Source organism: Diadema setosum, chromosome 6 (assembly GCF_964275005.1).
Source record: "Diadema setosum chromosome 6, eeDiaSeto1, whole genome shotgun sequence".
In the NCBI taxonomy this organism is placed as follows: Eukaryota; Metazoa; Echinodermata; class Echinoidea; order Diadematoida; family Diadematidae; genus Diadema; species Diadema setosum.
In genome coordinates this window covers 22,096,323-22,109,957 of record NC_092690.1, presented here as the reverse complement: position 1 = coordinate 22,109,957, position 13,635 = coordinate 22,096,323, and the positions used below count along the sequence as shown (strand labels likewise).

Genomic DNA, 13,635 nt, shown 5'->3' with positions numbered 1-13,635 from the left:
GCACACACATACATGATAGTACCTCTAAAGGTAACATTGCGGCATGAACTTTCCTTATTGTGTTATTTTCATTTAAAAATGCACACACAAAAAAAAAAAATTACAAGGAAACTTTACTACAACCAGGGCATGACAGATATGCTTCTTGTGTGCATGGATTTGTAGCTCAATATAAATGGAAAAGTGAGGCACACATAACATAACTCAATATCCATGAGTCAAACATTATGCATGATAGTATCTTCAAAGGAAATATTGCAGCATTTTACCTGTGTTACTTTGATTTAAGAATTCACCGAAAATTAAGAAAACTTTGCTGCACATCAGGGCAAGTCAGATATGCTTCTTGTGTGCATGAGTTTGTGGCACAATGTCGGAAAATCTTACTAGCATCATACACTGACGTGTTCTTGAAGTTCGTGGCTAATGCCCAGAACGAAGCCCTCACTTGGGATTGTAGTAGTACATGAATATGCCGCCACAAAATCAAAGAATGATACAAGCACCCAAGCATATTTGACGATGAAGACACAGTGGGCTTTAAAGAGTCTGTCAAATTCTTGCTTCTGGTCATCTCCAGCCTGGACTTAGTATGGTCTCGTCCAGGATGAGAAAATACTGGATGTACGTCTAGTCACTCCATTATCTGACTAAGCAGGGCTGGCTGAAGGTGGCATCTTTAGCATCACTGAACTTCGCGCTTCTCGCTCGTGATGTATACGTTTCGCGCGGATCAACTTGGCGTTTCCCGTTTGCTAGGGCTTTCAGGTGAGAGAATCTCCAGATCAGAAGATGCTTGGGGCTGGGGTTGGAGTCTCTGCATCAGCAATGCCATGAACATTGGTTCCTACCTGAAAAGAGATTAAACATGTATAGCACTACTGATATTTCGAACTAAATTTCACTTGAATCGTTTGAGCAAATGACAAAGACTACAATTATTATCAAATAAACTTTGCATTACATAGAGGGAAGTTAAGTTCTCAGTGAGAGGGCACTCTGGAGGGAAAAAATATTAAAATATAATTTTACATATTGATCTTAAATACAATATTCATCACATAACTTTTAGTTTGTGATGTACAAGTAAATATTTCTGATATATTTCAGAACATATTATTTTAAAACATTTTGTCTCATCTGGTAAACCTCAAAGCCTTGAAAAAATTCCCAGAAATCAGATTACTTTTTGCCATCATCGGGGTGGGGCCTACTTGATATTTACATGTTCCAGACTCATAAGATATTTGATATACATATTATTACAAATCAATAGAAGTCAGCATGCATTTCTAATCCGTAATTTAATGAATTTAAAAAAAACTGTCAAAACACGGTAGACACCCCTACACAATACTCATTGCCGAATGTTCTAAAGTTTGTTTGAGAAGAATCGCTTCAAAAACACTGATATATCAGAGAAGAAAACTTTGCATTTCTCACGACAGCATGAGAAATTCAGATTTTTAAATTCCACCTGTTACTGAGTACTTGCAGATTCTACACGAGTCTTGCTTTGTAAGATACGAAGCTAAAATATTCTTCTCTAAACATGAGCTGGTACTTAAAAGCCCAATGAAACATGCATATTGATAATTCTCAAAATTGGAAGCTCAATGATTTGATCATAAACTGATTTCAAGTCTATAAACATTAAGCATATACTGTACTTACAGGCACATAGTCATTCTGCACCAGGTACTGCTGGGCATCCCTCGGGAGCATGAGAGGTCCTCTCCCTTTCTTGTACATGGGGATGTTGGGTCTGTGAAGCATCGCTGCAAGTAGTGACATTCCACAAAATTCCTATAGAATGGAACACAATACAAAATATTTTTTTTTCAACTTTAAGTATTTCACACATTCTCTTTAACATATTAGATATTACGTATTGTATAAGCTCTGACAATCCCTAACATTCAGTTTTCGACTTATTATCAATATCAGTCTATGAAGAGCAAACTCGTACACATTCACTTTCCTGAAAGGTGTAATAGCAATGAAGCATAAACAAATGAGTAAGTTTTACTCTTACACTTTGGACAGAAATTGTTCCAGTAATTATAATCAATGCCACAAGATCTATGAGGATTGGCGGAAGGACTTACTGTCTCCATCCATGTCTTCACATCTTCTTACGATGTCTTGCAACTAAGGGTAGTTTCGCTTGGCAAGTGCAAGATTCTATTGACGTAAAATGGCCCCCATCTGTTCACCATCTCCTGCACTTTTCTCGGTACAACTGGGCAAAGTCCGCATTGATCTGAAAATAAACACAAAAACTGTGAAATATCAGTGATAAGGAAGTGGAAAATGAAAAACAGAAACGCTTGACAAAAAAAAAAAGGAAGAAAACAAATATGCTTCGGGGGTATAAACGGTCGCCATAGCCACATTTTTAGATTTTTATGTAATTAATTATTTCTTATTGGTCTCGAGGGTTGTATTTCATGCTGGAGGAAAAAATGAGACCGATATCTCTGATTTTTGTTTCAGATGTTATCGTTAAAATCAATTTTTAGAAATACCAGGGATGTCTTGCATATCTAAACACCAAGAAGGGATAGTCCTGACAGAGTACTTCTTGGAGTACAAATTATACAAATAACAGGTAATTTGCATTCCCTTTATCTTAAAAAATATCAAAAGTAAAAAATTAAAAAAAAGGCCTCATATATTGTAAAACTTCACTACATTCTCTCACTGGTGTATGTGATGCTTAAAGCATACATCTCGGCCAGAAGTGTAGATCTGTAGAATTTTTAAGTCTAGATCCTTCTACTCAAACACAGATCACCACATTGATTATGCTACAAAGAGAAAGACTGGAGTAGAATATCTTTATCCAGGTGCGAAATCTTGTTCCATTGCACGAGTTAATCCCATACATTATTTGTTTCATACAACGCCTTCAACAATAACACTAAGAGACGTACTAGTTCAAGAAAGAGTCTTGAATTCAGTGCAGAAATGGCAACCATAAGGCCTAGGTGTCCAGGCCTACTACTGAGTGGTAGTAATAATAGTGTAGAAGTATTTTCATGGAATGCAAATCAGTAGCACAATCACATGTATGCAGCCGAGTGCAAGTAGCATTGAAGTTGATTATTCCAGTAAAATGAGTGACATGATGCACGCTTGATAGTAAGAGTGTTGAGTGCACACGCCAAAGGTAATTGTTTATTGTGACATCAGACTCAGTAGACCTAGTCATGCAATGGAACAGAAACTGTTTATTAATTGTAGACCCCCTATTTTAATATGGGAGTCAATGGAAATTGGTGATGTCAGCCAATATGGCCCATGCGATAGAAGTTTTTACAGTTCAGAGCTTGACGCCACTGCACTGGCATTGCAACATTGGCGCCCTAAACCCTGGGGCGCTCATCACATAGCCTCAGGGGGCTTCGTGTTTGGGCTGGTCGCAGTTCTATTTTATTAGTGCCCATAGGGTCTAGAAACTTCTACGTACTATTGGTGGCCTATAAACACAACATTAAAAATAAAACCCATCTAACAGCATATGCCCTACATTTTATCACAGCATAGGGCATGATAAGGCCTAGAACTGTGCCTTTCTACGTAGAAATTGATAAATTAAACCTTACAAGAGTGTAGGAAGGGGTGAACTGACACTACCTAACTTGTTACTGTTACTCAGTCAGTGTTAGACGACAGTTGAGTTAGGCCTACGCTACAGTAGCCTGTCGTTATGCCCATAGCTTTACCTTTCAGTCAAGACACCAACATCGTAAATCATTTAGGTCTATAGGTAGAATGGGCGCTTTATAAGAGTCCCTGTTACACTTGTACTTGCAGTGTCACCGAGATAGAGCCCCCACAATACTAGTATAACGTTAGCCTACATGTAACTTGCTACAATGTTTGGATAGACACATTAGCTATGAACAGCTAACGTTAGCACTGGCGCTTTCAAAGGGATGGACAGCGCTGTATACAGCGGCAAGGCTCAAACTCGCCAAAAATGTAGGGCGGTTAGTGCACATCTTAACATCTTTTATCTTTGGTTACTGAGTCCCAGAGTTATCAAACACATTCTTAAGCATTCATACAGTAATATGCTCACCTTTAAGCAACTTGGTCAAGCTTCCGTCAGATCATGCCCTCAAAAAACTCCGGCCTGCATGACTTCTGCCTTCAAGACCAACTCAACTGTTCGAGTCAATAGCGTTTGTTTGCAAATGGTCGATGGTATAGTAGACGTCGACTGTGCACTGAATGTACAATATGTGTGTGTATGACTACGCTATCGCTAGCATCGCATGAAGCAAAGTGACGGCCAGCGCCAATTCCGGTTTTAGGCGGTTCAAGATAGCGCATGACGTCATTTACAAGTCATCTGATTGGCTGAAAGTTTAAGTCCTTGTTAGATTTAGGGGGCGTTGCAAGAAAGTTGCAATTAATTGCAACTCCCCAAAATCTATTGCAAATCCTGCAATTAATTGCAAATTTGCAATTAATTGCAAGTTGCAATCAATTCTGTTGCAAGAAAGATGCAATTGATTGCAAATCGATTGCATCTCTGCAATCAATTGCTAATCAATTGCAACTTTGCAATAGATTCAGGGGTAGTTGCAAATTTTGCAATCGATTTGCAATAGATTACAAATGTCATAATTGCGGCTGCTTATATAGATGCTGGGGGACAAATCTCCAAACTTGATCATTTCTTTTAAGAAAAAAGAAGAAAATATTCCGTATAAATGACATTTTTATGTAATGTATGATTGTGTAAGATACTTTTTTTTTTTAACATACACAAAGTGTATAAGGGGTTACTCAGTATACTAGTATATGAATCAGCATGTGGTCGGTCGGGCAGTCCGTTGCAAATCTTGCGTCACGAACTCCATCTACAGTTTTGAAGCAATTTTCATGAAACTTGGGTTACATGATGACATCGAAGTGAAAATGTGCAAGACGTTTTTTTTTTTGTCTTTATCGGAGAAAGCGTTGCCATGGTAACCACAATTTCCAAAAAAACCTTGTGGAGTAAACTACTGCCACAGTATTTGAGTAATTCATTTCAAATTTTATGTGTATAATGATCTTTAGGTGTAGTTATGTAAGAAACACTTTGTGTTTGTACCCGACAAGGCGTTGCCATGGTAACGGCATATTTTCTTGAAAATCTTGTGGAGTGAACTCCTTCCACAATTTTGAGGCACTTGAACTCAAATTTGGTGTACATAATGACATTGAGGTGTAGATGTGCAAGACACGTTTTTTGTGTTTGTCGGAGAAAGCGTTGTCATGGTAACCACAAATTTCCCAAAACGTTGTGGAGTGAACTACTTTCACAGTATTTAAGCAATTTGTTTCAAATTTGGTATGTATAATGATCTATAAGTGTAGTTATGCAGGACACACTTTGTGTTTGTACCTGACTGGGCATTGCGTTGAGAAAGCGTTGCCATGGTAACCACAAATTTCCCAAAACGTTGTGGAGTGAACTACTTTCACAGTATTTAAGCAATTTGTTTCAAATTTGGTATGTATAATGATCTATAAGTGTAGTTTAGCGATGCAGGACACACTTTGTGTTTGTACCTGACTGGGCGTTGCCATGGTAACGGCAATTTTTTCTTTGAAAATCATGTGGGGTGAAACTATTTCGAGTTTTAAGGCAATGGAAGTCAAATTTGGTGTACATGATGTCATTGAGGTGTAGATGTGTAAGACATGTCTTTTGTGTTTGTCAGAGAAAGCGTTGCCATGGTAACCGCAATTTTCCAAAAACCTTGTGAACTACTTCATAGTATTTAAGCAATTCCTTTCAAATTTGGTATGTATAATGATCTATAGGTGCAATTATGCAAGACACACTTGTGTTTGTACCCGACAAGGCGTTGCCATGGTAACGGCATATTTTCTTGAAAATCTTAAGATTTGAACTTCTTTCACTATTTTGAAGCAACTGAACTCAAATTTGGTGTACATAATGACATTGAGGTGTAGATATGCAACACATGTTTTTGTGTGTCTGTCGGGGAAAGCGTTGCCATGGTAACTACCCAAAACATTGCTGAACGAACTATTAGTTTATCTATTTCAAATTCAGTATGTAGGGCGTGAAATGATCCAAAGGTGTACTAATATGCAAGACACTCTTTGTGTTTGTATGTGACGTGTTGCCATGGTTACTGCATATTTTCTTCAAATCTTTTTCAGTGAACTACTTCCACAATTGTGAAGTACCTGTAGTCAAATTCACCAGGTACTCACGAGGTACTACACATATGTATACACACACACAGACAGACACACACACAAACACACATAGCAAGGTCAGTGCAAATTTGTGATGGACACATTTAACAAGAGTATAGTTGAAATTCTGTTGTCATGGAAACAGTGCATTTTGACCCTAAACTCAAGTTTAAGGTTAGCGTCCCTGGTCAGTGACGGAGCATAAATCTGCACATAACTTGAATATGAGACCGTTCTGAAGCAAATCATTTTCATATAACAATAGATATACAATGAACTCTTGAATGAATCCCATAAGGATTGGAACAATCATCTCCAAGCATTTCCACTGATTCCCACTGATCAGTTACTAGCCTTCCCATTTAAAAATGCAGATTTAAATTCACCTGCAGTTTTCAGGAAATTCAGAAGAAATTTTGGCGCATGTCAGGATGGTACTTTAAAGGTGCACTTCAAGTATTTATTAAAGCAGCTGTAAGCACTAGAATGACATTTTTTTAATGACGTAAAGTATGAATATGATGCATTACATGATATACACCATACCACACTAAAATTAACCTACTGTATATGCTCAATATTCTGCAAGGTATATATCTTCATGAATTTCCCAAGACAGCTGCTACATGTATCCATGAATTTGAAGACACACAAAAATATCAACTCTGACACTGACATTAGGGTCCATCTGCAAACATATATTTCTACATTCAGTACTTTGTACCCCACAATCATGAATTGAACTACTTGCACAATTTGTCTCAGTCTTGATAAATACTTGTTAAATATATGGCGCGTACAGTATCGCAAATTAAGCTTGCTCCTCATCCACCCCCCCCCCCCCATTTGCCCCATATCAGATGATGCTGGGCAATTGATGACAAGACATGATGGAGACAAAAGACACACTGTCTCTCTGAACAAGACAGCATGCACTTTCACAGATATGTAGGACCCCTACATTGTACCTCTTTTCTTGTTGCTCTCATATTGAGAGAAATGTTCATATAATGACTGATAGTACAGAGAAATGTGCAAAAGAAAAGCATACTACAAGTATGAAAAGGCAGTTAATGAGAATGCACACATTGCTGAGTACAGAAGAGCCAATTACACGTGTACTTAGTATACACTCCTCATTATGAAACACTAGTTACACCTACAAAATGAGAAGGGTTGAGTAAATCAAAGTGTCACATATTATTATGATATATGTAACATTAAACTACTGGAATAATTACTAGGTTCAATAATTCATTACTGCTGATTGTTTGTTTCTTGTATGTTGCTCCATACATAGCTCCCTATTCACTGTGTGATTGACTCCATTAAAACAGTGAACAAAGAGTAATGTTTTCAATAATCCCTTGCTTGTGATTTTTCTATTTGTTTTTGTTTTTTTAAATCAATAATCAGATTCATTTATACTTAAAACTGATAAATTGAATGAACATTCTCTGTAACATGCTTAATTGCAAACTGGTTGACAGTCTGCTGGAAACCCTTCAGTCAACTACTTGTAGCTATCCTCATAAGAAGGATTACTTCACATGCTCTCTTCCAAGGACATGTAGGCCTATCACTAAATGTGTCAAAGCCTCCACATTGAAATCTGTATTCTATACCTTATGTCTTCTCTGCAGTTCAGCACGACTGAACACATACATATGTAGTGTATGACATGAACATCTTCATGATAACATCATGCACTCACATCTGAATTACACCAAGTTTCTCTTCCCATTGCATAAACCCTATCTATCCTAGATCATACCATCAACTGAGCTCAAAATTAACCCACATCTATGGCTGAATACTCATGTGTGTGTTCCCCACTGTCATGCACTCATGCATATCTTTTAAGCATGCATGGTCATAGAGGTATATACTAATACAGTACTGAATATCAAGACAACCACGCATAAAGTTAGCTTATCTACATGTAACTTATCTGCATTTGTATACTTGTGCTGTGATCTACTCATACAAACATGTCTTTATTAAGTTTAAGGTAACCAAATGTTACAGCGAAAAATACTTCTGACATGCAGAACTGTTAATTTTTTGCCCAAAAATGTATGCAAATGCCCTAGAAATGTGTTCAATTATGCTACAATATCACGATGTCAATTGGGAAACAACATATTAACCAAAAAAGATCCACCATTGTGTTCACTGTATACTGTACATGTAACTTTGTACAACTGATTAGTAATGTAATCTGCAAATTGGCCCACAGCAGTATCTACTGATCTTTTGTGCTAGTGTGAAACAGATACAGCTTGTTGGAAAATATGGTTTACTACATATCTCGTAACTACCTTCTAGCCTTCTAGTGTGAACTATCCCAGGACCCATGAATGCAATACAAATAAGTGGCTCAATTGCTGAGAAATCAAATTCAGTGCCATCTTGCCACAGCACAGGTTCATCTGCCCCCAGGTGGTGCTACACAACTGTAAACAAGATCAAGATCATCATAATTTCAACCAGTACTTATTAAAGAACTTTTTTTTTTTTTACCACCAAGAAACATAAAATGTCTCACAATATACCTTGGCAGTTTTGAGTTCGATGATGTCCTTTAATACAACTGTTTGTTATTTTGAATGTTCCTTATTCTAAAGGTTTGATAGCCTGAAATGGAATATGGCTGAGACTTACAAGCCTTCAGAGTAACAAACCATATTTTGTGGTTTGAATAACAAAACAAGGACCAGTGAACTGTTACCTTGGAGATTATGAATACAGTAGTAGCTGTATTTACGGTGTATAATGGACCAGGGTACGGAAAAAAAAATATAGTAAAACATGTCCATAGACATGATGTTCATGGCCAGATTACTCTTGTATATTTAAGTTATAATTGTCCTACAGCTCTCTAGAAAACTCAAACTGTGGTGCTTTACAGTGTACATACATATACCAGGGAGGTGAGTCACCTCCCTGCATTATATACATACTCACATCATGGACTGAACATTTCTTCCCATGAAAAAGAACAAAACAGGGCTCTGCAATATGTTTTCTGCCAATCTCTACGTGGAGGGTTTTGGATGTTACACGTAACTTCTTGAACACTGGTTCAGTAAAAGGTTGATTATCCCATTATCAGTGCTAATACTGCAGAATAAATGACTCACACAGAATAAGTGACAGGGGCAAAATATCCAAAGGACTCTTCAATATCTTTGAAAAGCACAACGTGCTATTATTGTAGCTAGCACACTTGGATGCATGTGATGCAGCCGAGATTATTACTACCCATGCACTTGTTGCAGCTCTGAAACACTGCTTGCTTCGTGTGTCCCTTGTTTTCTAAGAGTGATGACCTCAGCCTGATGAAATGTGTTTAAAAAATCACTGCCTTGTTTTGTTCACACTTTTCCTCATTGTTGACAGCGAGCTGCTCATCCTTTGCAGTGTATACCGTCTCTTGACATCAAGTTTGGCCTGTCTGCCCTCAGCTGCCATTCCCCTTGATTCACAGAAGTTATACCTATACATGATACAAGAAATATTGAAGAAATAAGAAATGGGAAATAAAAATGGAAACATTGCACTCACAAAGTCATTTTGTGGACATCCAAAAGGCGTTTTGTGTAAAGGTATGATGGTACCAACATTTTAATTTGAAAATGAGGGAAATTTCAAACAATCAGTAATATACTGAAGAATTCGTATTACATGCAACTTCATGCGCCAAAATAATACAATGTACCTGAATCATGAAGGCCTGAATACTACTGTCAGGATATGTAGAGCATTTTCAGTTTTCAGGGGGCTTGATAAAGAGATTTGAATGTCTTAACTCTTTATTAAACATAATATAAGCCATTGCTGTACAAAACATTCCTTTCATTATGGGTAACTTTGTGTTATGTAAATTTCAATGCATCATTTTCGCTTATAATTTTGTATGAACTGCTGCGAAGTCTTCTTTACTCATTACTATGCCATGCTGTACATTTTCTTGTTCAGTAGGATGAAGTCATTGTACAAGTATCCTCAAATGAGACATCACATCAGAATTTATCCTAAAACAATAATGACAGATTCCAACAAATCAATACAAATGTTATTCACATTTCAAGCTGAGAGGTTCTACACATTTCATTCTCTCTCTTAACTGGAAATTATCGTACAATGTACAATGTTCACTTACTGTCTGTGTGCACTGGCTGGAATTCTCATGCTGGTGTGAGTCTCGGTCTTGAAGAAACATGGTTTTTCTCCTCTTTTTTCTTCCTTTCCCTGCTGATAGAACAGATAAAATTGTCTCATCGTGCAGAAGTACAAAAGAGCAATGAGAATTTGCAAAATTACAACCAAACAGTGTAGGAACAAAATGGACATTGATGTTTAGAAGCAGGCACTTTTTTCTTGATATTACAATAATGTTGGAACACTCTTTGAACTGCTTTCATATCCTCCCCTCTGTAACAAATTAACCCTCTATACAGTCATTCACCTTGCATATTAAAGTCAAATAATCACCAACGTCTGCAGTCTTTTCACATCCTCTCCTCTTTATATTCTATTAATTTTAATCTTCATAAGCCAAAATTTCTTGAAGCAGAATCTATTTCTTTAGTCCAAATCAAATCGACTTCGGCACGGTTGACTGTTGACTGCCCATCAATCCATCACCCCCACTCATATTCATATGCAGACATGTATAATATTTTTAGTGCTGTACCGTATATATCATACAATGTACATTGCAAATCACACATCCATTAGGCTCTCACGTGTCCTGCCTATTGCAAGCACTCTCAACTATGTTTCCTCATCTCCCAAATCCGGAGGTCACTGTGACGTGGTGCTTGGGTAGGCCTATGGGGTTACATACAACTACACTATAGGGTGGCACACACCTTGTATTAGAGTATGGTACTATGCAAATTCTGATATCTAATTGGTAAGTGTCCATAAATACCATTTGTTTAAATGCATTCTAACAAGGCCTATTTCTTCTTTCCACAAACAAAAAGAGCATAAAGAATTGTTGTACTCATAGTTATGACTCCATCAAGTAAATCACTTGAAATCCAGGCCTGGGTAGCTTTCATAAGTGTACCCCTTCAACCACTGGCACTTGTTTTCAACAAAAGCACTGACACATGTAAATATTTCTGCTTGGATATCCTACAGTCAGTTTGCTCATCTTATCCGTACGCTTCTTGTCTGAAATGTCAGCCTTGGTGACTATAGACCTATATTTACACACTGTATTACAAAACTTAAAGTTTTACTGGCACTGTTTGATACACTACACTACAGTACTATCATTGCAACTCTGATTACTTGTAGGTACTTGCTATAGAAATGGTTCAATTTCTCTCCCCCCCCCCCCCCCCAAACAGTAGCCCAACCAGATGCGGTGCGAAGTACAGCGACTGGGACCCTGGGCTGTGTATAGTTACCCAAACAGATGCACTTGGCCCTTGTTCGTTTTAAATCCTAGCTTTTTATTGATCCAGCTAGTCAACACTAAATTGCAAGATTTCAATTGATCCGTCCAAATTCCAGAACAGAACAACCTAAAAAAGCAAGGTCTATTCCACCATAAGAGGTTCTCCAACCTCTTTGATTCCACCTCCCTGCTCAAAGAAGGTTTTAGACTAACCCCGGGGCGCTGTAGGCTCACACCAATATCAATAACGACACGTCTGTGTAGGGGTCACTGATACGGTTGATACGGTTGATTAGTTCTAACCGTTGGACTAAAATAGTGAAATCGTGGAGCACGAACCCTTGGGCCAACTCTTAACTTTCTTTAAGACCTGCAAAAGTAGAACTTCTACTAGGCCTAGAACCTCTAGGCCCTATCTAGATGTAAACCCCTAGCTAGGTCTAGAAACTAGCCCAAATTACAAATAGGCCTACAGACTATTTTATATACTAATATAGGCCTAACACAGGCCTAGACCACAGAGTCTAATCGAGTGATTAGGCCTATCAAAAATAAATTTACACATCAATTAAAAAATTCAGCAAGCTTTCGCGTCACATGGACAGTATCACTGCAAAATAACTAGCCCACATGTACAGGAGGGGAATGAGGCCAAGGGGGTAGGCCTAGGGCTATGTAAAATCTAGATGGTTCTAGACTAGAGTATAGACTGTAGGCTACGTAGGGTGCCTACATTGTGTAAGGCGTAGCGTAGGCCTAGCACCTATTCATCGCCATAGCACTCACCAGCACTCTAATAGGTCTCTACCGATAGCTTCTTATCCTGCTTGAAAGTAGCGGATTTGGATAATGAATTGATAATGAATAGCGTCTAGAGTACTTTCAGAAAGTCTAGTTGACATTGACTTTTTTAAAGCTAGCCTATAGACATAAGAGCCCTGCCTCTGGCAGCAGAAAAAAAAAGAAAGAAAAGAAAAGGAGCTTGCCAATGCAAGAAAAAATGCTAACACAAAAAGCTATGTGTGGGACTATGATTGATGTACTGTGGGCCCAATGAGTGGTCGAGACGGCCACAACTCTGTCAGTTATAGGAAACACCTTTTCCAATTTTTCAAGAAAATTCTTATAAGAAGTAAGTCTAAGGAACTAGCTCTTTTAAATACAAGACACAATGAGTAAATAATGGGATCAAAATCGACAATTTTTGTAACTTACTCTGTTTCGAATCCCCAACGATCGCACAGCAAGCCTCCACCACAGGAGAGACACAGCACATTGAGCTATATGGAGTATCTCTCATGCATGCAAAATGCATTGAAAAATGGACAAATTGGCTAGGCTTGTCTTGCCAGTCGCTTTTATAAATACAAAATACAGCAAGGGAGCTTGCAATTAATTGCATCTTGCAATTAATTGCAAGCTCCTTTCTTGCAACAGCAACTTGCGATTGATTGCAAGTTGCAATAGATCTATCTATTGCAAAGTTGCAATAGATATTTGCAATTAATCGCAACTCGACTTTCTTGCAACACCCCCTTAGGGGGTGTTGCAAGAAAGTTGCAATTAATTGCAACTCCCCAAAATCTATTGCAAATCCTGAAATCCATTGCAAATTTGCAATCAATTGCAAGTTGCAATCAATTCTGTTGCAAGAAAGATGCAATTGATTGCAAATCGATTGCATCTCTGCAATCAATTGCTAATCAATTGCAACTTTGCAATAGATTCAGGGGTAGTTGCAAATTTTGCAATCGATTTGCAATAGATTACTAATGTCATAATTGCGGCTGCTTATATAGATGCTGGGGGACAAATCTCCAAATTTGATCATTTCTTGTAAGAAAAAAGAAGAAAATATTCCGTATAAATGACATTTTTATGTAATGTATGATTGTGTAAGATACTTTTTTTTTTTTTTAAACATACACAAAGGGGTTACTCAGTATACTAGTTTATGAATCAGCATATGGTCGGTCGGGCAGTCCGTT

The 13,635-nt window shown here is 37.7% G+C and overlaps 2 long non-coding RNA genes across 4 annotated transcripts; both read right to left on the bottom strand.

Moving 5' to 3' along the window:
* Window positions 1-781: 781 nt before the first annotated feature.
* Window positions 782-4,212, bottom strand: LOC140230238 (uncharacterized). Of its 3 annotated transcripts, XR_011901370.1 has the most exons (4): window positions 4,088-4,212; window positions 2,109-2,263; window positions 1,675-1,806; window positions 782-851 (listed from the first exon to the last, which is right to left on the bottom strand). It is a non-coding gene; the product is annotated as an uncharacterized lncRNA (long non-coding RNA). The 3 variants fall into 3 exon arrangements; XR_011901369.1 differs by lacking the exon at window positions 4,088-4,212 and having other exon boundaries at window positions 2,109-2,444; XR_011901371.1 differs by lacking the exon at window positions 4,088-4,212 and having other exon boundaries at window positions 811-847; window positions 2,109-2,444.
* A 2,108-nt stretch (window positions 4,213-6,320) lies between these two features.
* Window positions 6,321-12,917, bottom strand: LOC140229468 (uncharacterized). Its single transcript, XR_011901306.1, has 3 exons — window positions 12,863-12,917; window positions 10,397-10,488; window positions 6,321-9,730 (listed from the first exon to the last, which is right to left on the bottom strand). It is a non-coding gene; the product is annotated as an uncharacterized lncRNA (long non-coding RNA).
* Window positions 12,918-13,635: the final 718 nt, after the last annotated feature.